The sequence below is a fragment of the Chelonoidis abingdonii genome, chromosome 24, assembly GCF_003597395.2.
Source record: "Chelonoidis abingdonii isolate Lonesome George chromosome 24, CheloAbing_2.0, whole genome shotgun sequence".
Classification (NCBI taxonomy): domain Eukaryota; kingdom Metazoa; phylum Chordata; order Testudines; family Testudinidae; genus Chelonoidis; species Chelonoidis abingdonii.
In genome coordinates this window covers 13,107,921-13,128,586 of record NC_133792.1, presented here as the reverse complement: position 1 = coordinate 13,128,586, position 20,666 = coordinate 13,107,921, and the positions used below count along the sequence as shown (strand labels likewise).

General features: G+C 48.9%; 1 protein-coding gene across 1 annotated transcript in view; it reads left to right on the top strand.

Annotated features, from left to right (window-relative positions):
* The first annotated feature begins 8,698 nt into the window (after window positions 1-8,698).
* The window catches only part of CERCAM (cerebral endothelial cell adhesion molecule), a 36,838-nt gene continuing 24,870 nt past the window's right edge, over window positions 8,699-20,666 (top strand). The window contains exon 1 of the mRNA XM_032797893.2: window positions 8,699-8,764. The gene's annotated coding sequence lies outside the window, so the exon portion shown is untranslated. The remainder of the gene's footprint in view (window positions 8,765-20,666) is intronic.

Sequence of the window (20,666 nt, the reverse complement as noted above, 5' to 3'; positions counted from 1 at the left end):
GTGGGGGGGAGGCTAGGGGGTGGCTGGCTGCGGGAGAGCGGGCGCGTGGTCAAAGGAGCTCCTGCTTCGGCCGGAGCATGGGCATCTCTCGGGCTCTTACGCTCCCCGCTGGCCAGCTTCCCACACCACGGCCAAGGTGCCCCGTGGCGTGGCCGCCCGCGTCCTCCGGCCCTGGCCGCTCTCAACCTCTCGCCTCCCACTCAGCCGGGGCGGGGGGGCCAAACAGCACCCCGAAAAGAGATCGCGCTTAGGGGGCGGGGTTGGCTGGTTCCAGCACGTGGCTTCTGCACTGGGCGGGGGGGGGGGGCAGAAGATTCCCTGGCTCCGATCCCGAGATGGTAGCGGAGAAACTTTCCAACGGGGACTGATCCTCTCCCTCGCCTTTCGAAACACAGGGTGGGGGCGGCGGCGATTCTGCAAGGGGGCTTCGGGTCCAAGGGAACCTGGACCCAGTCCCGAAAGCGCAGAGCACAGCGGCGAAGGAAACCATTCCGCTTTCCTGCGTGCAACGCTGCGCGCTCCCCTGCCCCGGAGAATGGCAGAGCAGACGGAGATCCCCCAGCTTCGCCAGCGCTAGGAGATGGGGACTGGACACCCCTGGGAGCACGGGCCTCCGAGGGCTTCCCCCCAATGGCTAGAAAACAGCAAAACAGAGGCGCTCCCTCCTCCCAGCACAGCGGCACAAAACCGGAGCCAGGGCGGCCCGGACGTCATTCGATCACCCGCACTTCAGAGACTTGCCAAGCGAGCCGGCTTTCCCTCGGGCCGAGCAAAATTCCCATTGCCAACAACGGAGTGGAGAGCGGGGGGTTCCCCAGCCATCGACTCGCAGCCACGAGGAAATTAAAGCTCGTCGTGGCTAGTGGGTTTGGTGGTTTTAAGCAATTCTCCAGAAGAGGGATCGGTTCTTAGACACCCTCTGAATCAGATCTGTTGAATCTGGTTTACTGGGAAAGTCATCTTTACCCCTAATTCTGATTATGATCAAAACGTTTTATTCCTTCATCTTTTTACCGCTATTTTTATCGATGTAGATTTTTTCCCAGACAATTTCAGTTGCGTAAAATAACTACACCGGGCTTGGGGGATTTTTAAGCCAGAAAAGCTTTGAAAAACATTTTAAAATGGTCTTTCCCTCCTTCAGCAGTTTTGATTTTTTAAAGCCGATCAAAGGAAAACCCGTGGAAAGTTTAAACTGAATTTTTTTTATTAAAATCTTCGATGGTTTAAACCCAGCGAGCTAGGTTAGAATTCAATAGCTACACACAACAGTCTCAGCTGTTAAACGTGTTATTCGTTTCAAATAACAAAATCTCTCTGAGCAACAGCGTTAGTCTTTCTCGCAACTATCTGAAGCATTAGAACTGAAATATTTGTTGGAGCTAAACATAGGGAATTATTTAAAAAAAACATATTTAGACCTACAACAGCTGAGTGTAGAGACCTGTGGAGATCCTTCCGAGATGAGGGGTTTTAGCGGTTGTCAGTTACGAATATTTATTACCTTGCTGCACACAGGGTCCAGGGAATGAAGGAATATTTTTTTTGGCCTCAAATCAACTCCCTAAACCAAAGCGATGAAGGTGAAATCTCTGCCACAGATGTCCAGACACAATTCTTGGTTCGTATGTTTCCATTGCACAAGAATTGCGTTTGGACAATCAGGAGCAGAGATTCCTGCATTCCAGGCTTGGCAAGGCATCTTCCAGGAAAATCCGGGCTGGTTCCTAGAAAACACAAACACACACACACATGCAGCCCCCGCCGTCCTTCCCCAACCCCGGCACCTCCACGCACCGAACCTTCTCCAAAACACTCGTGTCAGCGGCGCTTCACAGCCCAGTATTTAATTTCCCACTCTCCCTTCACCCTGAACAAGTTTCTGATCATAGCTGTGAAGCGTCTGGTCCCTGTTCTGATTTGAGAGATTTCATGTCACCCTCTCACCCCAAATGATTTAATTCCCTAGAATATATACGGGGCTACATTCCTGATCTAGCATCTGAATCAAGAAAGGGGTATTTGTTTTTATTTTATTTTTTATAAATAATTAGTGAACAAAATGTAGAGGGGAATTTGAACGGTTACTGGCTGTAAATTTCTCTCTGTTCGGGGGTGTGTGTGTGTGGAAGTGCAGAGGGGAATTACCTGTAATAATAGGAAGAAAAGAACTCAGCCTTTGATGGCAAGTTTGTATAGGGATGGTCCCTTCCCTCTACACAAACCCGACAATCTGAGAACAAGCTTGCGATTTTCTCCTCATTCCACCTATCAAATCGAATCGAATTCCCCCTCTTTGGACAAAAATCAATAATTTCCAACAGCATGTTTTTGAAATGCTTGTATTTTAAAATCTCTTCATAAAGATCTGCAGATATATAACGGGGGGGGGGGGAGGATTCCAAATCGGATTCTCACCAGTAACAATCCTTCCCTCCAAATGCAGCTTCTTCACTAAGTCAAGAACATTTTCCCTCTTTAGTTAGAAAATAACCCATCAGGCTTAAACCCCAACATTTAAAACCAACACGAATCTGCTTCTCCGGTTTCCCTCTCAGATTATGTACCATTTGCTTATTTATAAATACCAGCATCAGCACCTGTGCAAACAGAGTACCCTGGTTTCAGTTTTCTGTCCTGAAATTGTTGGCTGTCTAATTCCACTTGGAAATTGATCATGCATCTTTGAGCCGGTTCAATATTTTCATATACATATGCACACACGTGTGTGTGTGTTTCACTAGCTTTCCCATATAGATAGCTACGGTATGTTCCATAGAGGCAGATTATATAATCGGAGAAATAGCTATTTAACTACAATATGGGGAAACGACTGAAACGCTATATACACACACACAATTCAACATAACAAACAAAACAGAGAGATCGATTATAAGTAATATCTCTTTCCATGTAATATAATCTATTACATGGAAAACGATTGACACAGTACATTATATAATTGTAGATTTAGAGGATACAATCTGATATAGCTATCTATAGATGTGGAATTTATATATATATATATATATATATATAAACTGTTTCAGTGATTTTTCCTATGGGCAAATAAAGAGTATTTATAATCCAATATATACATGCACAGATTTATATGGACATAATGGAAAAATATTGAAACACCCATTTATATACAGTTCCATAGATCTATAATTATACATAGTTGCAGACAGTTTGATAGCTATATAGGGTCTATAGATAACTATGATTTTATTAACTGGTTAAAAAATCAAACCCAGCCGAAGTGCAGGGGTTCCCCCAAAGACAAGAGTCTATTTCGAGCATGTGTTTGGAACCCCAGCCCCAGATCTATTTGTTCTGCACCTGTTAACCCCGATTTGCTAAAGTCATGCAGAAGAGGCATGCACATCCACACACCGTGCTCTCCAATACCTGCGCCTGCGGCTCCACACAAAGATCCCCCAAGTGACTTTTTTTTTTCCCTTTTTGCTGGGGAGGGGGGAGAGATTTCAGCTTTTCCCTTTCGTTTGTTAAAAGTCTGTTGCTCGCGTCCACCGACTGCGTCTCTCTCTTTCTCCATGTTGTATCCTTCCCACCCAAGCGCTTCCAAAATCCGCCAGGGCTCCTGGCTACGTTGCTGCGGGTGCCAGCGGTGGAGCCTGTCCTCCTGCGCGGGGCTTGCCGAGATGAGCACATTTCAGAAGGCTCTGGAGGCTGCGCTCGGGTCCTGAAGGGTTTTTAGTTGAAGCCCCCAACAATAAATGGGTTGCAGAGGAGGCTAGGGAAGAATGGGGATGGCCTTCAATTGGTACTGAATTTGAATAACACCACAGGGTGATAAATGCCCATTGTGTTTTAGGAGTAATGAATCTCCACTGTCTCCATAGCACAGAAACAGCAGCTGCAACCTGGAGCCAGCCAGCTCTTAAAGACACAGCGCCCCAAATGTGCGGCCGCGCGCGCAGGGCCAAGCCGCCCTCCGCCTGTTTGTGGGTTTTTCGGGGTTTGCTTTTTTTTGCAGGAGCGGAGCCGCCTGTGCTCGCAGCTGCCCCTCCTGCTCGCTCTGGCCGGCTCCTCGCAGGGCGAAGCCTCCCGACTGCTCTCAGGGCCTTCATGAGTTTAAAGAGCTGCGGCTGGTGAATTTCGTAGCGCTCGGATCCTTTTCCTTTCCCGGCTCCAGCTAGCGGCGCGGCTGCTTTTCTAGCGGGCGGGATGGTTATTCATCAGCACCGGGCTGAAGCGGTGGGCTTGGATGGGGGATGGGCTTTCTCTTTTCTTTTCTTTTTTTTGGGGGGGGATGTTTTTTTCTGCAGATACTCTGAAGTCCGCTCACATTCCCCAGCTCAGGTCGTTTTTTTCCAAAGCAAACCCCCCTCTCCTCACCCCCTTACTCACACCGGTACCGCCCTTAACAGCCTGGGGAGAGAGGGAGACCTGCAGGTCTAATGGCTGGAGAGAAATGGGGTATTTGGAGCAGTTGGTTGCTGTTTAGGTCTTAGAATAGAATCACTGTCTGTCTGTCTATCCCCATACACCCCATCTATCTATCTATCTATCTATCTATCTATCTAGTCTCCTGGGGTGGTGAAATCTTGGGTCTAAGGACTGGTGGAAAATGTGTAACATAAAGAGCTCGTGCGAGATCATCCGCTCCGAACGGAACCGTGAATCGTGTGTGAGAGTTTCCATTCACTCCGGTTTTGTGAAGGGACCCCCCCCCCCGGCAGCTCCCCAATCCTTCCTCCTTTTCGTCCCCCAGAAAGCATCCCTGCCCCGGGGCTCTCATTTTCATGGCATTCCCGAGCGGCTAGCGCCCCCCGCCCTCTTTTTCTGCAGTGAAAGTGTTAAAAGGGTCCACTCCCCGCTCCCCCCTCCATGGAGCGCTGCAATGGAAACAGCTAAATAATGCTCATTGTTTTCCGCTAATGAATATTATTGACTTTTAAGCATAACAGCTGCAATAGCCTTCCCTGGGAGAGAACAGGGCACCGTTTGCTGCTCCCGGGAAGCTGCCGAAAGGGGTTTCAGGGAGGGTGGGCCGAGAGATCGCAGCCAGCAAAGACATGCAGAAGTGAAACAAACAAATGACCAGAGGAGCGAAGTGAGCAGCTAACCGGCGAGGCAAGAAGCCTGCTGGATGTACTGCATCCCACAGCTCCTCCAGCCATGCTCCAAACCTGCACAGCCTCTTCTGCCTGTACAGAGTTCTCCCCATCCCTCCTGCTGACTGAACTTTCCTCAGTGTTGGGAGTCCTTTTCTTTAGCTGTCCTGTTCCCTCCCCTTCCTTTGATCAAATGAAATTAACAACAAATAAAACAAAGGCTGGGCAAACTTCACCTCTGCTGAAAAATGGACACATTGCAATCAGCATAATAACATACTGCTACTAATTAATAACAAAGCAGCTCTTCAGCGAATAGCTGTTACTACTTTCCTTCTCGGGATTTTAAATGCCACTGAAATGGGGTTTAGACATAATTAGCTGTCCTGATTTCTTTCAAAGAGCTAATCAACATTCTATGATCTATCTGCAGATTTTTCAGTCATCTTCCCCCAGGATGGCTCTATCTTTGGCCTTAGCAACACAGAAAAGCTGAGCTGTATCTATATTGTTCAGCAGCACTTCAGATCCAGGTTTAGGGGACTTTTTCTTACATATCAAATTCACTATCAAACTGGCGACTACCATAACCTTAACTCCTGCAATAACTTTCCTCCTGTGTATTTTGAGGCTGCAGATACAATGAATTAATAGCATGAAGCCCGGCACGTGGGAAGGGCACTGCTGGCTAGTAAGAAATACTGTTTTTGTTTATTTCTTACTGTGTAGATTGCAGGCTAATGAAAGAATAAGATCAAACAGAAGGAGAGAAAAAGCCCAGGGCTGGAGAAAGATTTGCCCTTAAAATATTCTGCTGAAGAGAGTCAACAGTTGTATTTGTCTCCTTTTTTGTTTTTTTATTCCATACAATGGCCCAGTTTTAAGTACTGTCCTCACGTGCTGGTGTACAGAATAGCAAGGCCCTTACACTGACCATGGATGCTCAAAGCCCACAAGCAAAGTCTGGGAGCTGTACTTCTACTGCTGTGAGCAGTAAACAGTTAATGAGCAGAGAGAGAAACGCAAATTTGAACACATTTGTGCAAAGCATTTCAGCAAGCTGGACTGAGTGGGAATATTGCAAACGCTCCAACCACCGGGCAGGCTTCTGAGCATGGGACTCGATTCTGCTTCAGAATCCCCCACAAGAGAGTGGAGACAGGCAGCAGTTGTGTGTGCATAGCTTAGGGCAGGGTTGGGCCCAGAAGCCAGAGACTCATAGGAGTTAGAAGTGGAAAAGAGCCATGAGGTCACTGAATCCCACTGCCAGTGCAGGACTGCTCCCTACAGAACAGGCCCTAGTGTTTTGTCCAGTCCAATTTTGAAGATTTTAGGCATTAGATTTTAATTACAAAGACTTCTCTGCAAGCCAGAAACCTAGTTACCCCTTCTGAAGCTAGGCACTGTGGTGGCAGGGTCAGTCCCAAAGGGGTCCTGATCCTGCATTCTTGGACACTGCAACCTCTCAGTGACTTCCAGGGGGAGTTCTGGGTAGGTGAGGCACGCCAGAGGACAGCCCTACTTTGACAACAGATATTATCACTGGTGATGACCATAGTGTTAAGCAAAAATCAGAGGCCAAGATTTTCTGAAGTGATTAGTGACTTTGAGTGTCAAACCAAGGACACTTTAAAGGCGGGGGGGCGCTAATTTTCAGAGGGTGGGTGCTCAGCACTTCCTGGAAATCAGGCTTTTAAAAAGTTTCTCAAGTTTGGCATCTGAAATCTCTAGTCATCTCTAAAACCACAGCATGGTGAAAGCAATTTCTAAGCTGTCTGAGTTTGTGGGAGCTGCCATGTCAACAGCATCACAAGTTCAAAAGGAAAAATAAAAACCCAATGCCAAATTTAAAAAAAAAAGGGAAAACGTTGCTCTGTCCTTTCAAAAGATGTCTGATTCCTGAGCAGCTGAAAAATCCCCCAGTGGTCTCTCATTCCAAATGTTTCTTTTGGCTCCCTTCTGTTTTCATATTAAACAAACCATTTTTTCAAGGTAAAAATCAGAAGTAAAAACTCCAACCCAAACTCCGCCCCACGACTTGCTAACAGATTCCTGCAGGAATCCTAAAATGGTTTTACATGGTCTCTGGAATCCTGATGAGTGTCTTTAGGAAATTAGAGCCACCTCTTCCTTGAAGGCTGCAAAGCAATGGGATGCACCCATTGTTGTAGCTTGGAGCCTAGCTTTGTTTTAGAACCCAGATGCTGCAAACCTCCTTTTAAGTTTCTTTAATTCTTAATGTTCCAACCCCCCCCCCATAATAATGATGGAGTTAATGAAGTTATGTGATCCTGTAAATGTTAATTGTCTAAACTTCTCTCCTTCTCCTTCTTCTTCTTCTTCTTCTTCCTTTTTTCTCTCTCTCCTCCTTGCTGCTTTCTGCTCCACTTGTAATAAAGAAAATACCTTGGCTGGACTTCGCTAGTTGCTTGGCAACCCCAATTGAAAAAAAGAGAACAAAATGTAACCAATCCAAAGACAAAGCAAAAGATTTTGGTGACATGTGACCCCGCTATGAAAAGGGCAGCCTTAAACTGTCCCTTATGTCCTTTGCTCCTGACTACTGGGGGCTAGCCCCCCCTCCCCATTCAGTTTCTTACACCAATAAATATGGATTAGTGAAATACTTTTTCCCACACTGCTGAAAAGATTGGATTGATCTTTCCACCTCTTTTATGTACCAACCTGACAAGTTTCTAAACAAAATTAACAGGGAAGAGTCAAAAGAAGTGAACCCAGGTTCTGGACCCTCACAGGCTGCTGGGGGGTGGGGAGAGAATCGCACCATTGAATTCAAACCTCACAGATTTTCAAGGTGGAAAAATGTGCTCCTCTTAAAGAGAACTTTTCACTTCGGCTGGTTTAGTCTAAAGATTAGGACGGGCTCCTTCAAACAGCAGAATAACAGATTCCAGTGTTTGATTTATAGCTGCTCTGCCTTTCTCTCAGATGCTTGGAGAGGGGCACTCTTTCTAGTCCCAAGTCATAGAGATGGCAACTTATAAAACAACCACACAATGCATTTTAGCAAAAGAAACCTATTTTCTTGCTAGCATAGACAGTAATGTCTCTTTCAGAGCAATTCTGTTCCTCTTTGCTTCAGAGCCTGAATACTTCCAGCCTGTAGAGGAAGTCATCTGCAAATGAAATTTCAGCCTGGAAAAAAACATGATGTCATTGGCTTTAGTTTTGATTCTGAGTAAACACAGCACAGCACGGTTTGAAAGTAGCCCTTGCACCTGACTTTAGGCTCCTGGTTTCAAATAAAAATAATATTCCCAGCTCTGAGGAGTGGGCAGAACATCTTCTCACTTCCAACCCTGCCTTCTATTTTCCCCCTTCAGCACTGATCCTCCTGTTTTGGAGATAAGATAAAACGCTGACTTTCCCCAGGCCCACAGAGTAGTGAATGCTTCTTTCACAAGCAGTGCCCTTTTCAAAAAAGCATCACCTTGCCAGCTGCTTTCCTCTCAGAGGCTGCCAGGAAAAAAAATAGGACAAGGGGTAAAAAAAGCCAGTGAACTTGTTTCCAGCCTTTCCCTCTGACGATCCACCCAGAAAAGCAAAAAAAAAAAAAATATTTGTCCTGTTAAAACGCCTTTCGTTCATTCCCAAAGCCCATCAGTGCCAGAATGCTGTCCGCGTGGCAGGAGATGCAGGCTCTGAACGCTAAGGAACTCTCAGTAAGTTGGATGTTTTCTGAAGCTATTTTCTTAGATTTCTAAATGTGATGGAGACCCAAGTTCATTCCCTGGAGTAAATCAGAGGGCTTAAGACTAAGGGATGGATTGGGCCCAGGATGGATTGGCTTTTGAAGGGGGGTTGGAGAGAGGGCAGGGGGATTAAGGTATCAAAGCACTTCTCTGATGTGTAAAATATTTGATTAAATTTCACTCCTAATGTTGCTTGACTGCATCTGTGTCTCCTTAATTTAAATGCCTCAGTATTAAAATCCTATCTATCTATCTATCTATCTATCTATCTATCTATCTATCATTGTGATGGCCCAAGTCCCAGTGCTGGCATGTGACTGGTGGTGCTGGGAGCTGATGCCTCCACAGCACCCCAAAGGGTTAAGGATCTCACAAAGCCCCTTTGATTGGAGCCCACATATGAGTCACTCTTTCTCCTCCAGTATGTGGACTCTCTGGTCACAGAAGGAGGCAAGTGGCAGTTTGTTCTTTAAAAACCCAGTGACTGAGGAGTGGGGGGGAAGAGGGTTCATCTTTTTGGGGCTGTGTATGAGCCCAGCAGAACAGAGAATCAAGGGCTTTTCACTTCTGCCTCTTCGGGGGCTGTATCCATGCGTCAAGAAAGTGCCTCAGAGAGAGAAGCATCAGAGGCATGTATCCAGAGAGGCCAGAGTAGAGCGGCTTACTGAAGTCCTGATTCTGCAAAGAGCTCCTTGTGGGCACAGGGATCTGCCTGAATGGAGCATTGCCAGATCCGAGCCTCAGTTTGTGACCAGTTTTGTTCAGGTGATAGCTCCTCTTTCCTCTCCATCCCTGTAGGAATGAGGGTTTGACCCAGACTGTGTTTGGAGGCTGCTTTTGTTTAATCTTCCCCCTGACTCTCTCTGCTACTGACTTGCAGCAAATAGGAATGTCTTGTTTCTCCTTAGTTGGTGCCAACATCCCATCCCCCCTCATGTGTCTGAGATTTCATACCCAGCTCCTTGAGCTGCCTCACAGTAAAAGGCAAGCACCCTCTGTGAGCTGCTCTGCAGTAAGTGGAAAAGCCTGGCTAGGAACAACCGGAGCATGCAGCACCTTGCATGCACATGCAACAACCACACCAGGCATCTTACCAGCATTGGCTGTAGGCCCTGGATGAGGGTGTTAGCTCAGGTCTGGGGCAGCCTGCAGCAGGTTCTCCAGTCTTGCCAAGAAGACATAAGCATTGCAGCTGGATCTTCTCACACCATCCCACAATGCAGTGCCTTGTGTCTGAATATTACCCGAGAATCCCTGCTGCCAGCCACTGCTCCAAAAGAATTCTGGTCGCAACAGGGTTGCTGCGTGGATGGCACTGGACTGGCAGGTACCAAAGTCAGGCAGGGTGGTTGATTTTCCAATGACCTACAGGCCTGATTCAACCCAAACTCCCACTGAGTCAGGGATGAGTGTGGCCTGTGAGAGGCCTAGAGTGCCAGCCCCGAGTTGGTGACATGTCAAGGAAATGCACACTAGAATCAAAGTAATTTCCCCCTCCCCCATATCGCATCCTTGTTTTGACCCAGGGACTGGCACAACACCAGGGGAGCTGTGGCAGGACCAGCCAGTAGCTGGGTGGGAAGGCCTTCGCTCTGCTCTGCCAGGTGGAAGACTCAGCTTCGCTTTCTGGTTCTGCTCTCTCCCTTCCAGGGGTGAGAGGAGATGGGAGTGCGCACCTCCTACAGCTCTGCAGCCACCCTGTTGAGCTCTGACTTCTGGTGGGCATTAAAGCAGAAAACAGAGGTGCCCTTAAGACTCCATTAGGCCCATAAGTCTCTTAGCCTCAACACGTAGGGCTATGTCTCTGCTCACATTCCCAAGGATCGCACAGTCTTTACCACACACTCTGTGGCCCATGCTGTTTCCCTCTTGGGTGTCCCCATGAGTGTGTATTCTCACTCCCAAAGTCTGCCCAGATCACACCTTCCCCACAAGGGACCACATTCGCTCTCCCCACCCACCCTGCTGCCCCCACAGCCAGCGCTCGAGGGCTCAGCGTTTGGCACAAGAGAACTCTCTTTCCATGTTGGTCACCTCCTTAGGTCATGTACTGAACTGCGCACACGCACTGCGACAAGGGCAATTTCCCTCCTTCCCATTTCCACTCAGTCCAAGTCCTGCCTGTGCACAGCTCTGCCGTCTCTGCCCCAGCTGTGTTCTGCCCTTGGCACTTGCAGACCCTGTGACCCAAAGCACCCCTCCATGGGAGTGTGGCTGATGATGGGTGAAACTCCCACAAGCACACAGAGGGCGTGAGGGCCCATTTCAGTGTTCAAGCCTCAAACTGGCCCTCCCTCTCACCCAGCAAATAGAGGAACGATGTAGCTTTGGCTAAAGCCCCAAATCCTTCTGCAAGGTACAGTCTGAGTACATGGGCAGTAGCAATGTCCTGGGGCGGGGCGCAAGGAGGAATAGGACCTTCCCTTCCACAGGCCATGAAGAGGCAGAGAAGCTGCTCCTCGCCCACAGCTCCAATTTCAGAGCTGGAATGGGCTCCACCCCATCAGCACCCACCCTGTGTCAGGGAGAGCGGCTCGTGGCTTTCCATCTTCAGCCCTTGGCTCTGTGACAGCACACCAGGAGTGACTGTGGACTGGGGCTCTGTGGTGTATGGATGTACACAATCTTCACCCCACCCATCACCACCTGCTGGAATGGCCCCAGTCCTGCTCCAGGTGGGACCCTTCATGCCCATGTGAGGCTGGGGAGCAGGGCGGGTGGATTAGTCCCTTAAAAATGCAGCTTGAATAACATGAGAAAGAACCACCCAGGGCTACTTTTTGCTGCCCTCTCCTTCTGCTTTTCTTACCTCAGCCCCCTATGGCTTCCCCACTGTCCCAATCTCCCCAAAGGGGTGGCAGCCCCAGGTGATCAGCCCTCATGGAGGCAGATTCACATGAGGAGCGAGTCAGTGAGCCAGCAAGGGGAGGCTGAGTTGTCGCCTTGGTGTGTAGGCAGGGCAATGATGGACGCTATAGAACTGAGATCCCAGCAGATCCAGAGCGTGTCCTTCATAGTGACTCTAGAGGTGAGACATTCACAGCTGAAGCCCTCAAAAAAGCCCAGATTGTGCCAAATTCCCCTCAATGGTGCTGCTCTCTATGGGAAATGGGCTGGGCTGGAAAGCGTCCTTGAGAAGTGGCCTCATCTCAGCCCTGCCCAGGGGGGACACAAAATCCCACAGCTTCAGCTACTGGCTAGGCCGTGGCTCTGACACCATCTGAACCAGCAAAACCCCCCGCAAAATGCCCTGAGTGGGATTTTTAAATGCCTCATTGGACTGTGGCAAGATCATCCCTCCTGAGAGGGAGAGACTTTGCCAACTGTCTTCCAGTGAGAGAGGCTTCTTCTACCTGAGGGAGACTTCGCAGCTGGTGCTATGGGCCCTCCCCCTCAAGCTAGCCTGTGCGTAAGAGTTCTGGGGAACTCCAGACCACTGCTTCTCTGGGTCCCATGATGTAGGCTCTGGACCAGGCTTCTGATATCTCTCACAGCTTCAGCTGCATGGTTTCTACTTAGCAGGCCTGGCTCCCTCTCTCCCTTGCCCTGAAACATGAGCTGCAGGAGGATTTTCACGCTTCTTCCCTGGCTTTGGGGAGTGATTCTGCAGCAAGTTAAAGGTTAGAGAGCCTGAAGATTGGCCTTAGACTAAAATGTAGCCCAGGCAGGCAATGCCAGGAGTGTGGAGATGGAGCTAGGAGGACTAACAGGTGGAATTCAAACACCCCCCCCTCACACACACTGGAAGATGTCTCCTATCACACAGTAATTCAGTTCCCTTCCTGAGCTAAGAGCCAGAGCCCCTTTCCCAGCTCCAAGCCCTTTTGTTTCGCCTTTGTGATGGAAAAAGTCCCTCCTAAATCAATTCCATGACACTGTTATTGTTTCCTCACTAAGAGTTTTTAAACTTTTCCCCCCAAGGTCAGGAATGTGGCCAGTTGCTATTGGGACGGTGGAGCATGGGTGGGTAGGGTTCGGGGTGAAGGGTCACACTGGCTCTGCGGGTCATCTGAAAACAAAACCTTTTGAAATACCTACTCTCCATCACTGCCAACATTGTCTCCTGCCAGCAGGGGCCTGGCACGGACCTTCAATGGTTCCAGCCCTAGCCGCTGTCCACCGCAGCGGTCAGCATCTGGGAATGGACAGAAGGTTATTGTGTGTGAAATAGCTTTGTTTTCAGTCACAGCTGCCCGGGTTTGCACTGCGACTGACCGAAAGTCCTGGTGGGTGGGAGAGGAGGGAGGGAAAGGCGGGGTGTGTGGGGATTGTGAGAGTATGGGTCACTGAGTCCTAGAGGGAGATCCCACCTTGCCAAGGCAAAGACCACTAGAGCTCAGATTTAGAGCCTGGCTGAAGAATTTCCTGATAATTTTCCCAAAGAAAGTGGGGGAATTTATTCTAGAAAAAAGGAAAAAGTACCCCCCCCTTACCAAGTGACGACACATTGGCTGCCCCCATGTTCATATGGTGCTCACTTCACCTGGGCTGAGGAGAGTCCCGGGGGCTGGTCTCTGAGGCCTGAGCTAAGGAGAATCCCAGGAGCTGGCCTGGCTGGGCCTTTGGGGCCCGTTCTCTAGGTCTGACTGAATTACACAGTCATACAAATTAGATTGAGAAAAGCCCCGTTTGGTCTCATCCCCTTTCTGGCCCAGCGTCCCGGGCAGGATTGTGCCCTACAGTATCTTAGCCAGTGTTTTAACTGGCCCATGACATAAGCCCCTCTGCCCAATTTGGTGGCTGATGGCTCCACAGGTGAACGAGCCTTGTTGCTACGAAGCTGCTCCTGATACGTTCCCTATGTGTCCCCTTTCTTAAGTTAGACTCATCAGCAGCTAGGGCCCTACCAAATTCATGGCCATGAACAATGCATCACGGACTGTGAAATCTGGTCTTCTGTGTGCTTTTACCCTATACTATCCAGATTTCATGGGGGAGACCAGCATTTCTCAAATTGGGGGTCCTGACCCAAAAGGGAGTTGCAGGGGGTGGAGGGTAACCAGCTTATTTTAGGGGGCTCGCAGTATTGCCACCCTTACTTCTGCGCTGCCTTCAGTGCTGGGCAGCCAGAGAGCGGCAGCTGTTGGCCAGGCATCCGGCTCTGAAGGCATCATCCCACCAACAGCAGCACAGAAGTAAGGGTGGCAATACCATCCCATGCCACCCCTACTTCTGTGCTTCTGCCTGCAGAGCTGGCGGCCGGATAGTGGCAGCTGCTGAGTGAGGGCCCAGCTCTGCAAGCAGCAGCTCTCCTCCAGACTCTCGGTCAGCTGACTCCTGTGTCTTCCCAGGCTACTGTCTTTCTCTTAGGCATGCTTTTTAGTTTCTCAGGGCTTTCATTTGAGCCTTTACCCTATCCTGGATCCTCCTGATGATCCTCTGTCACCTGGGCTGGACCTTCTCTGTTATGGAGAGAAGCGATGGGGAAGGGTCTCAGATGCAGTCACTTCTATTGTGTATTTACATGGTGCCGCAGGTGTGCCTGGGGATTTCCAGGTTTAGAAGAGAAGCAGGCCCCTGCCTTGAGGCTCATGCAGTTTGGATCCCTGGATGCAGAAGCCCAGATCTGATGGTGCCTATTCTCTTCTTTACGTGGTGTAAGGCTTGGTGCACAACAGCTGCACCTTCTTACCTGACACCTCTGCTGCGTTACCTACAGCTATGGATAAAGACTGCCCGGACAGCCTCTTCGTGCTTCCTGTGGTTGGCTGGCTACTCCCTTACATCACCTGCGCTGGGACCTTCTGTGTTTGGTCTGCTGAGCTGCATGACCAGGCAGTAGAGGCAAGCTAGGCTCCTCAAATGCCCCAGCACACAGCTCTCAAAGAGATGCCCCTCTTGTATGTGGGGTTCCTTTCGTGCTGGCTCTAGATTCCTTTGCTCAAACAGGCATCTTTGTAACATCCTTGTGTGCCTACAGCATATTCTGTCTGAGGAGCACAAAACACTTTACAGATGGGTTAAGCTTCATGATCCCCCTGTAAGGCAGGTGTTATGATGTTCACCTGACAGATGGGGAAATGAAGGAACAGGGTGGTTAAGTGTCTTGCCTAAAGACACACAACTCAGTGTCAGGTATAGAACCCAGGAATCCTGCATCTGAGCCACAAGACTATTGTTCTTTCCATTAACTATTAGCCGGTACCACTAGGAAATTGCTTGCTGGTTTTCAGCCTGAGCCCTGCCTCCCTTGGACTCAAATGGATGGACGTGGCATGCCTGCCCAGACTTGAGGATCAATGGTGTGGGGGAGTCTCTGTGTTGTTCCAACATGACTAAGGAACTCTTCCTCTCTGAGCTGTTGATGGGCCAGGAAAAACCTCCATCCACTCAGAAATCAACTTCAACTTGTCTTCTGATTGGCCAGTGCTCTGCTACCGCATTGTTTGCACATGAACCTCTGCAGTAGAACATGGACCTGTGGCTGGGGACATCTGGTGTGGCTGTGGAAATGTGTCTGGCAACTGAGTACAAATGTCTCAGGTGACTTTCAATATGGACTCACAACTGCACAATCCTCCAAGCTAACTACAGCTGCTGTCGGCATTGTTCCTCACTCTCCTGTCAGGCAGAACACCACTTACTGTCCTTCTGGAGCTCCAGTCAGTCAATCTCAGTTATGCTGATCTCTGGGGAGATGGTGGAAAATGCAGGTTATGGGGACCCTAAGGATTTAATTGCACTTGTAATTGAGGCCTTTCCATCAGGCCCTAGCAAGGGAAAGCGGAATACACCTAAAAATATCCTGATTAGAGTGTGGCACCATTATTCTTCCATGCCCAGGAGAATAGGCTAATGAAGGACAGAACAAAATAAAAGCACAAGGCAACAACTACCGGCAAAAGGGAATGGATTTAGCAGAAAACTGGAAAGAAAACCCAGTTCTGGGACTCATAGCTAGCGCTAGCTTTTTCAATCTGTGAAACAGCTGGATATGGGAGAAAACAGCTGGAATGGACACAGATTTCTTAGGAGTTATTAAATGGAGTCTCAGTGGAGCTTGTGTGTGTCTTTTTCTGCACACTGCTTCTGGAGAGAGAGTCCTTTGCATGTCCATCCCACCACCCCCAATTAGGAATGGTGAAGAGTGGTCTGGATCGGAATGATGTCCTGTCGCATAAAGGTTCTTGACTGATTGATCCAGCCCCATAGCTGAGTCCCCTCTTCATGGTCCGGCAAGGAAGGTCCATTGTGCGGACACCTTCAGAACTTACCCTGGGTGCTTTTCCTGCATTACAGATGGCTGCATGGATAGGGATGTAGGGAGGGCTGTGTTTCCCTTTCCAATGGTCTAGTTTTGTAGCTCTCCCATATAATTGATTGAATTGTCTTCTTACCAAGGCTACATAGCCAAGCCATTGTTATGTCACAATGAGGGGGGCTGGATGAAGAGTATTGCATATTGGTGTTTCAAATCTAGCTCAGGTGACTCTTACAATCTGATGGCTGGTGGCCTGCTGAATAAAATATGTTTGGTGGGTCTCAGCCCAACCTCCAGCTTCTAACATCACACAATCCCCCCAGCATCATTGGCCACTAATTGGCAACATTCTGTTGTCAGCCCTCCTGGCAGCAGGCATATCCGCCTGTAGGGGTAAGGCTGTACAGCGAGTGAAGGTGTGATGCCAATACTTGTGCTAGCTCTAACTAGCTAGTAAAGTAATGAATTAGAGCAGCTAAGACATGGTGGCATAGGCTTCCAAGTTGGCTAGCAACTCAAGTGCATACCCAAGCTCCCTGGTCAGCTTGTGCTGGGGCAGGTAGCCGAGTACAAGCCCTTACCACTGTGTCTTCACTACTCTTGCCACTGTGGGTTTCAGGATGGCCTGCCCCTTTAAGGGCCAGGAGGCCTTGGGCCAGCCCACCTGTTCACTTAACCCCACCTGTGCTGTAATTTGCTGCCTCCCAGCCAGAGAGGGTGGGTCTAGTGGGGTCAGGTGATAGGCTGAGGAACACCTGGGTCTCCTAAAAAGGGCTGAGGGTGCAATCAGAGAGAGGGAGATGCTACAGGAAGCAGGTTGGGGTCATGCAGGAGGCCCTGAGGTAATGCCTGAAGGCAGGTTTCTGGGGGGAAGCTGCTAGAGTGCTGTGGGATCTGAGACAATAGGAACCTGCTAGGAAAAAGTGCTTCCAGGCAGAGCAAGCCCTGAGAGGCAGTGTTCATCTGAAAGAGCAGCAAACTCAGCAGGGCTTAGCAGTAGGAGTGAAAAGCCTGGCACTCCGGGGAGCGATCAAGTGTGAGAGAGACCGCAGAGAAGGCAGACTGGGAGCCAGCACTCCATAGCCGAGGAAAGAAAGACCTGAGCTGGCAAGGCAGACTGATGAGTAGCCCAAGTGGAGGAAGCAAATCTTCTCTTTGTTGTGGCTCTTAACTGGACAATTGCTACCCGGGAAGGGGATATCTTTGCTCAGTGATGAGTCTGGAGAGTACTGCTACATTCCCTGACATTGGCCTCCTGGGGAAGGAGGAGAGGACTCACCTCAGAAGAAACTGAGGTAGGAAGCACCTGCTGTGCCATGTTTGACCAGAAGAGGGGGTGATGGGGAAGCCAAGTCCAGTGGCACTGTGCTAGCTAGATTAAAGCTTAGGTGTGCTACAATCCTATGCTTTCCATATAGCTATAACCTTTGTTTGTAAGGATCTGTGTAAACTTCCAGCCCCACATATACAGTGATAACCTTGTTGACATAAAAGCCAAGGAACGGAGGCACGTTGGCAGGGCAGTGTGTGGGTGGGCAACTTGCACCAGTACAGAAAAAGAACATCAGGCTCCAGGGGTTAGCCCCCAAGGCCCTGTCATAGCACCACACTCATGTTAAATAGTGGTAGAATCAAGAGGAGAGTCATACAGAGTGAATCTCAGCCATGATCATGCCTGGAGTTGCAGTCACTGCACTACCAGGATCTAGACCATTTCCCTGGAAAGAATCTTAGGGTTCCTTGGGGTAAACGATGCCATGCGCTGCCAATTCTATTCCATTCGAACCGAGCAATTTCCTCCTGCTAATCTCCTCAGCTACCTCTGAGAACAGATGGATTTGATGTAATGTCTCTGCACCAGGCCAGATGAAATGGTGAGTCAGCAAGAGGTTCAAAGAAGAAGAGATGTTGATTTCAGAAGGGTGTGTGATCCTAGGCTCTCTGGTCTTGTAACCTAGATCTTCTGCCAGCAAACCGACCCTTGTCCTGAATCTTTGTTTCCAGTGGCTTTAAGTGTGGGGGCTTTTAGCTGTGTTCTTCAACAGCATCCAGTATAAGAACCTGTGACTTCTTATCTGGAGTGAAACATGGCTTCCGATGATGGTGTGTGTTCTGGGGGAGGAGATGTAGTGTATGTGTAGAGTGTGTACAAGTAGATTGTGTGATTCAGATGAGTGATGGACTATTTTTATGGCCAATGTGTGTACATGGGCAGGGACGGATTTAGGGGTAGGTGACTGCCTGGAGTGCCGGGCTTGGGTGGCACTGGGCTGGGAGTGCTGTTTTTGTTGCTAGCGACAAAGGGAAAATAGAATGTTTGTTTGAAGTAAAATGTTTCAGGTATTCTGTACGTGGATTCATTTTGCACTAACCTCCTAGAATGTTCTGAACCTTTGTAGAGTCTTGTGGAACCTTCCAGACTTTGAGAACTACATTTTCCTCGAACCTCCTAGAATGTTGTCACCCATGACCTTGTGGGTATGTAAGGGGAGGGGGGCATTGCCAGTCAGTCAGTGAGATATAAGAATGAACTGAGAGCCCAGCTGCGATATTGTGAAGTTTATATACATTGTGTGATATTCACCAGTTTAACAAATGCGGGGGGGGCGGCTGAAGACGCTCCTTGCCTGGGGCGCCATTTGGTCTTGGGCCGGCTCTGTGTATGTGTGATGTGTATGGGTGTGAGTGAGCTCTGTATGTACAGGCAGGGTGTGTGTGTAATATTTGAGTATATATGTCTATGCATGGGAGTGGAAGTATGCAGAAGCTATGAATGGGTATGTCCAGTTGCACAGGGGAGGTGTGTGATATAATTCTCTCTGTGTATGGAGGAAGTTTACACAGCTGTATATATGGGGTATATGTGTGATATGCATGGGTGTGATACGTCTGTGTAGATGGGAAAGATGTCACACATGAGTGTCTATTGTCAATCTGTGCACACGACAAACCTGCTGCACAATCTGGCATGCTGGGCCATGTCTTCTGCTGACGAGTTCAAGACTAGAATAGCAGGATTATTGCAGAGTTCTAGGGCTAGAGTTAGAGGGGCAATTGTGGTCCACATTAAGGTGCATTAGCAGAGTGTACAGGAATAACAAGCGTGCTGCCTGTCCAGATGCAGGTGTGTTGGCTGTTCTGTGTGGGGAAGCTGAGATGCACTACAACTGCCTGACACCAGTGCTTTGACTGCAGGATTCTCCTGCATGAAAGTGCACTCCCCCATTTGGAAAGAAACACGGTGGTTTGCCTGCTGCTGACCTGCGAAAGGGATTGAGAAGGCTCTGATAATATGGGGAGAAGAAACCACACCGAGGTGATATTTTTTGTCTGAGAAGTAGCAGCTACCGTGTGTGTGTGTGTGTGTGTGTGTTCAGTGAGTGCAGCTCACATTGTAATGCTCCCCTTTGCTCTGGATCAGATGGGTAGAAGAAAGCACCTGACCAATGTGCAGTAAGAGGAGATAAGTATGTCTTTCGGAGTAGGTAACAGACTCGCAATCACCCCCAGCTGCCTGTCTTTCTCTAGGTAGTAGGGTGATGTCTGTCTGGAGGGGGGATGCTTTCAAGCTGCTCTTGAAAGTCAATTTTTTTCCCTCTCCAGCCTTAACTCCCTTCTCAGGCCAGCTGTCCTACCAGACAAAGAGGGTTAGGGGCTGCTCCCTCTGGGGCCTGTCAATACTATTGCTGTGTCAGCCACTGGAGCTGCTAGAGAGTCTGGCATGAGGACACTGAGGGACGGGAATGACTCTGCTGCACTGCCAGCGCCCGCTGGCCTAGGACTGAAGACCTGGCTTGAGTCCTGGATTCTGGCTCCCCTACCCTGCGGGGCAGTGCTGTGCGGCTTCCAGAGGCTGTGACCCTGATTCTCCACCGCTTTGCTCCTTATGTTGTCACTTATGCTTGTCAAAGTGGGTGTGATACCAGCTCAGAGTCTTCTGCATGCAGAATCCTCCGCTTGCTTTGCCGAGGTTTGTGATTGCACAAGGTTCAGGGCCAAGGCGAATCCACTCTGTAGGCTTAGATCAAAGTAACAGAATGCCAATCGCAAAGATACAAACACAGCTGGGGAGGGAGTCTAGTGGAGATAGCACAAAATCAGCTCCTGAGTTCTGTTTTCAGCTCTGCAAATCTTGTCGTGTGACCTTGGCTAAGTCACATCACCGCTCCGTGCCTCTGTTTTCCCCATCTGTAAAATGAGGATGATGCTCACTTTCCTCAGGTTTGGTTGCAAGGCTTAAAGGTTGTTTGGAGGCTAGGATGGAAATTTCTATAGAAGGGCAAAAAGTGTTTATTAATTGACTATTAGAACAATGCAAATCAAAGCAAACCCTCTGGTGTATCTAGTGGCATGCAGACAGTCTCTGCAATAAAACTAGCAGCTAGATTTCCACGAAGGACCCAGTTCTGAGTTCCTTGCATACCCCAAATCCCCATTGGAGCCAGAACAGTGCAGGATCCAGCTCAAAGGGCTTCATATTAGAGCTACTAAGGAAGAGATACTTTTCCTGGTGAATATTTTTAGGGTTTTTTTGAGGGGGAGGAGTTAAGGGAGGAACCCCCAACCCCATTTTTTTTGTTTTGTTTTTAGCAACCAAATACAGAAAATTTTCCAGCTTTCCAAACCAAACCAGTTTTGGTTTTCAGTGTTTCAACAAAAGTCTGAAAAATG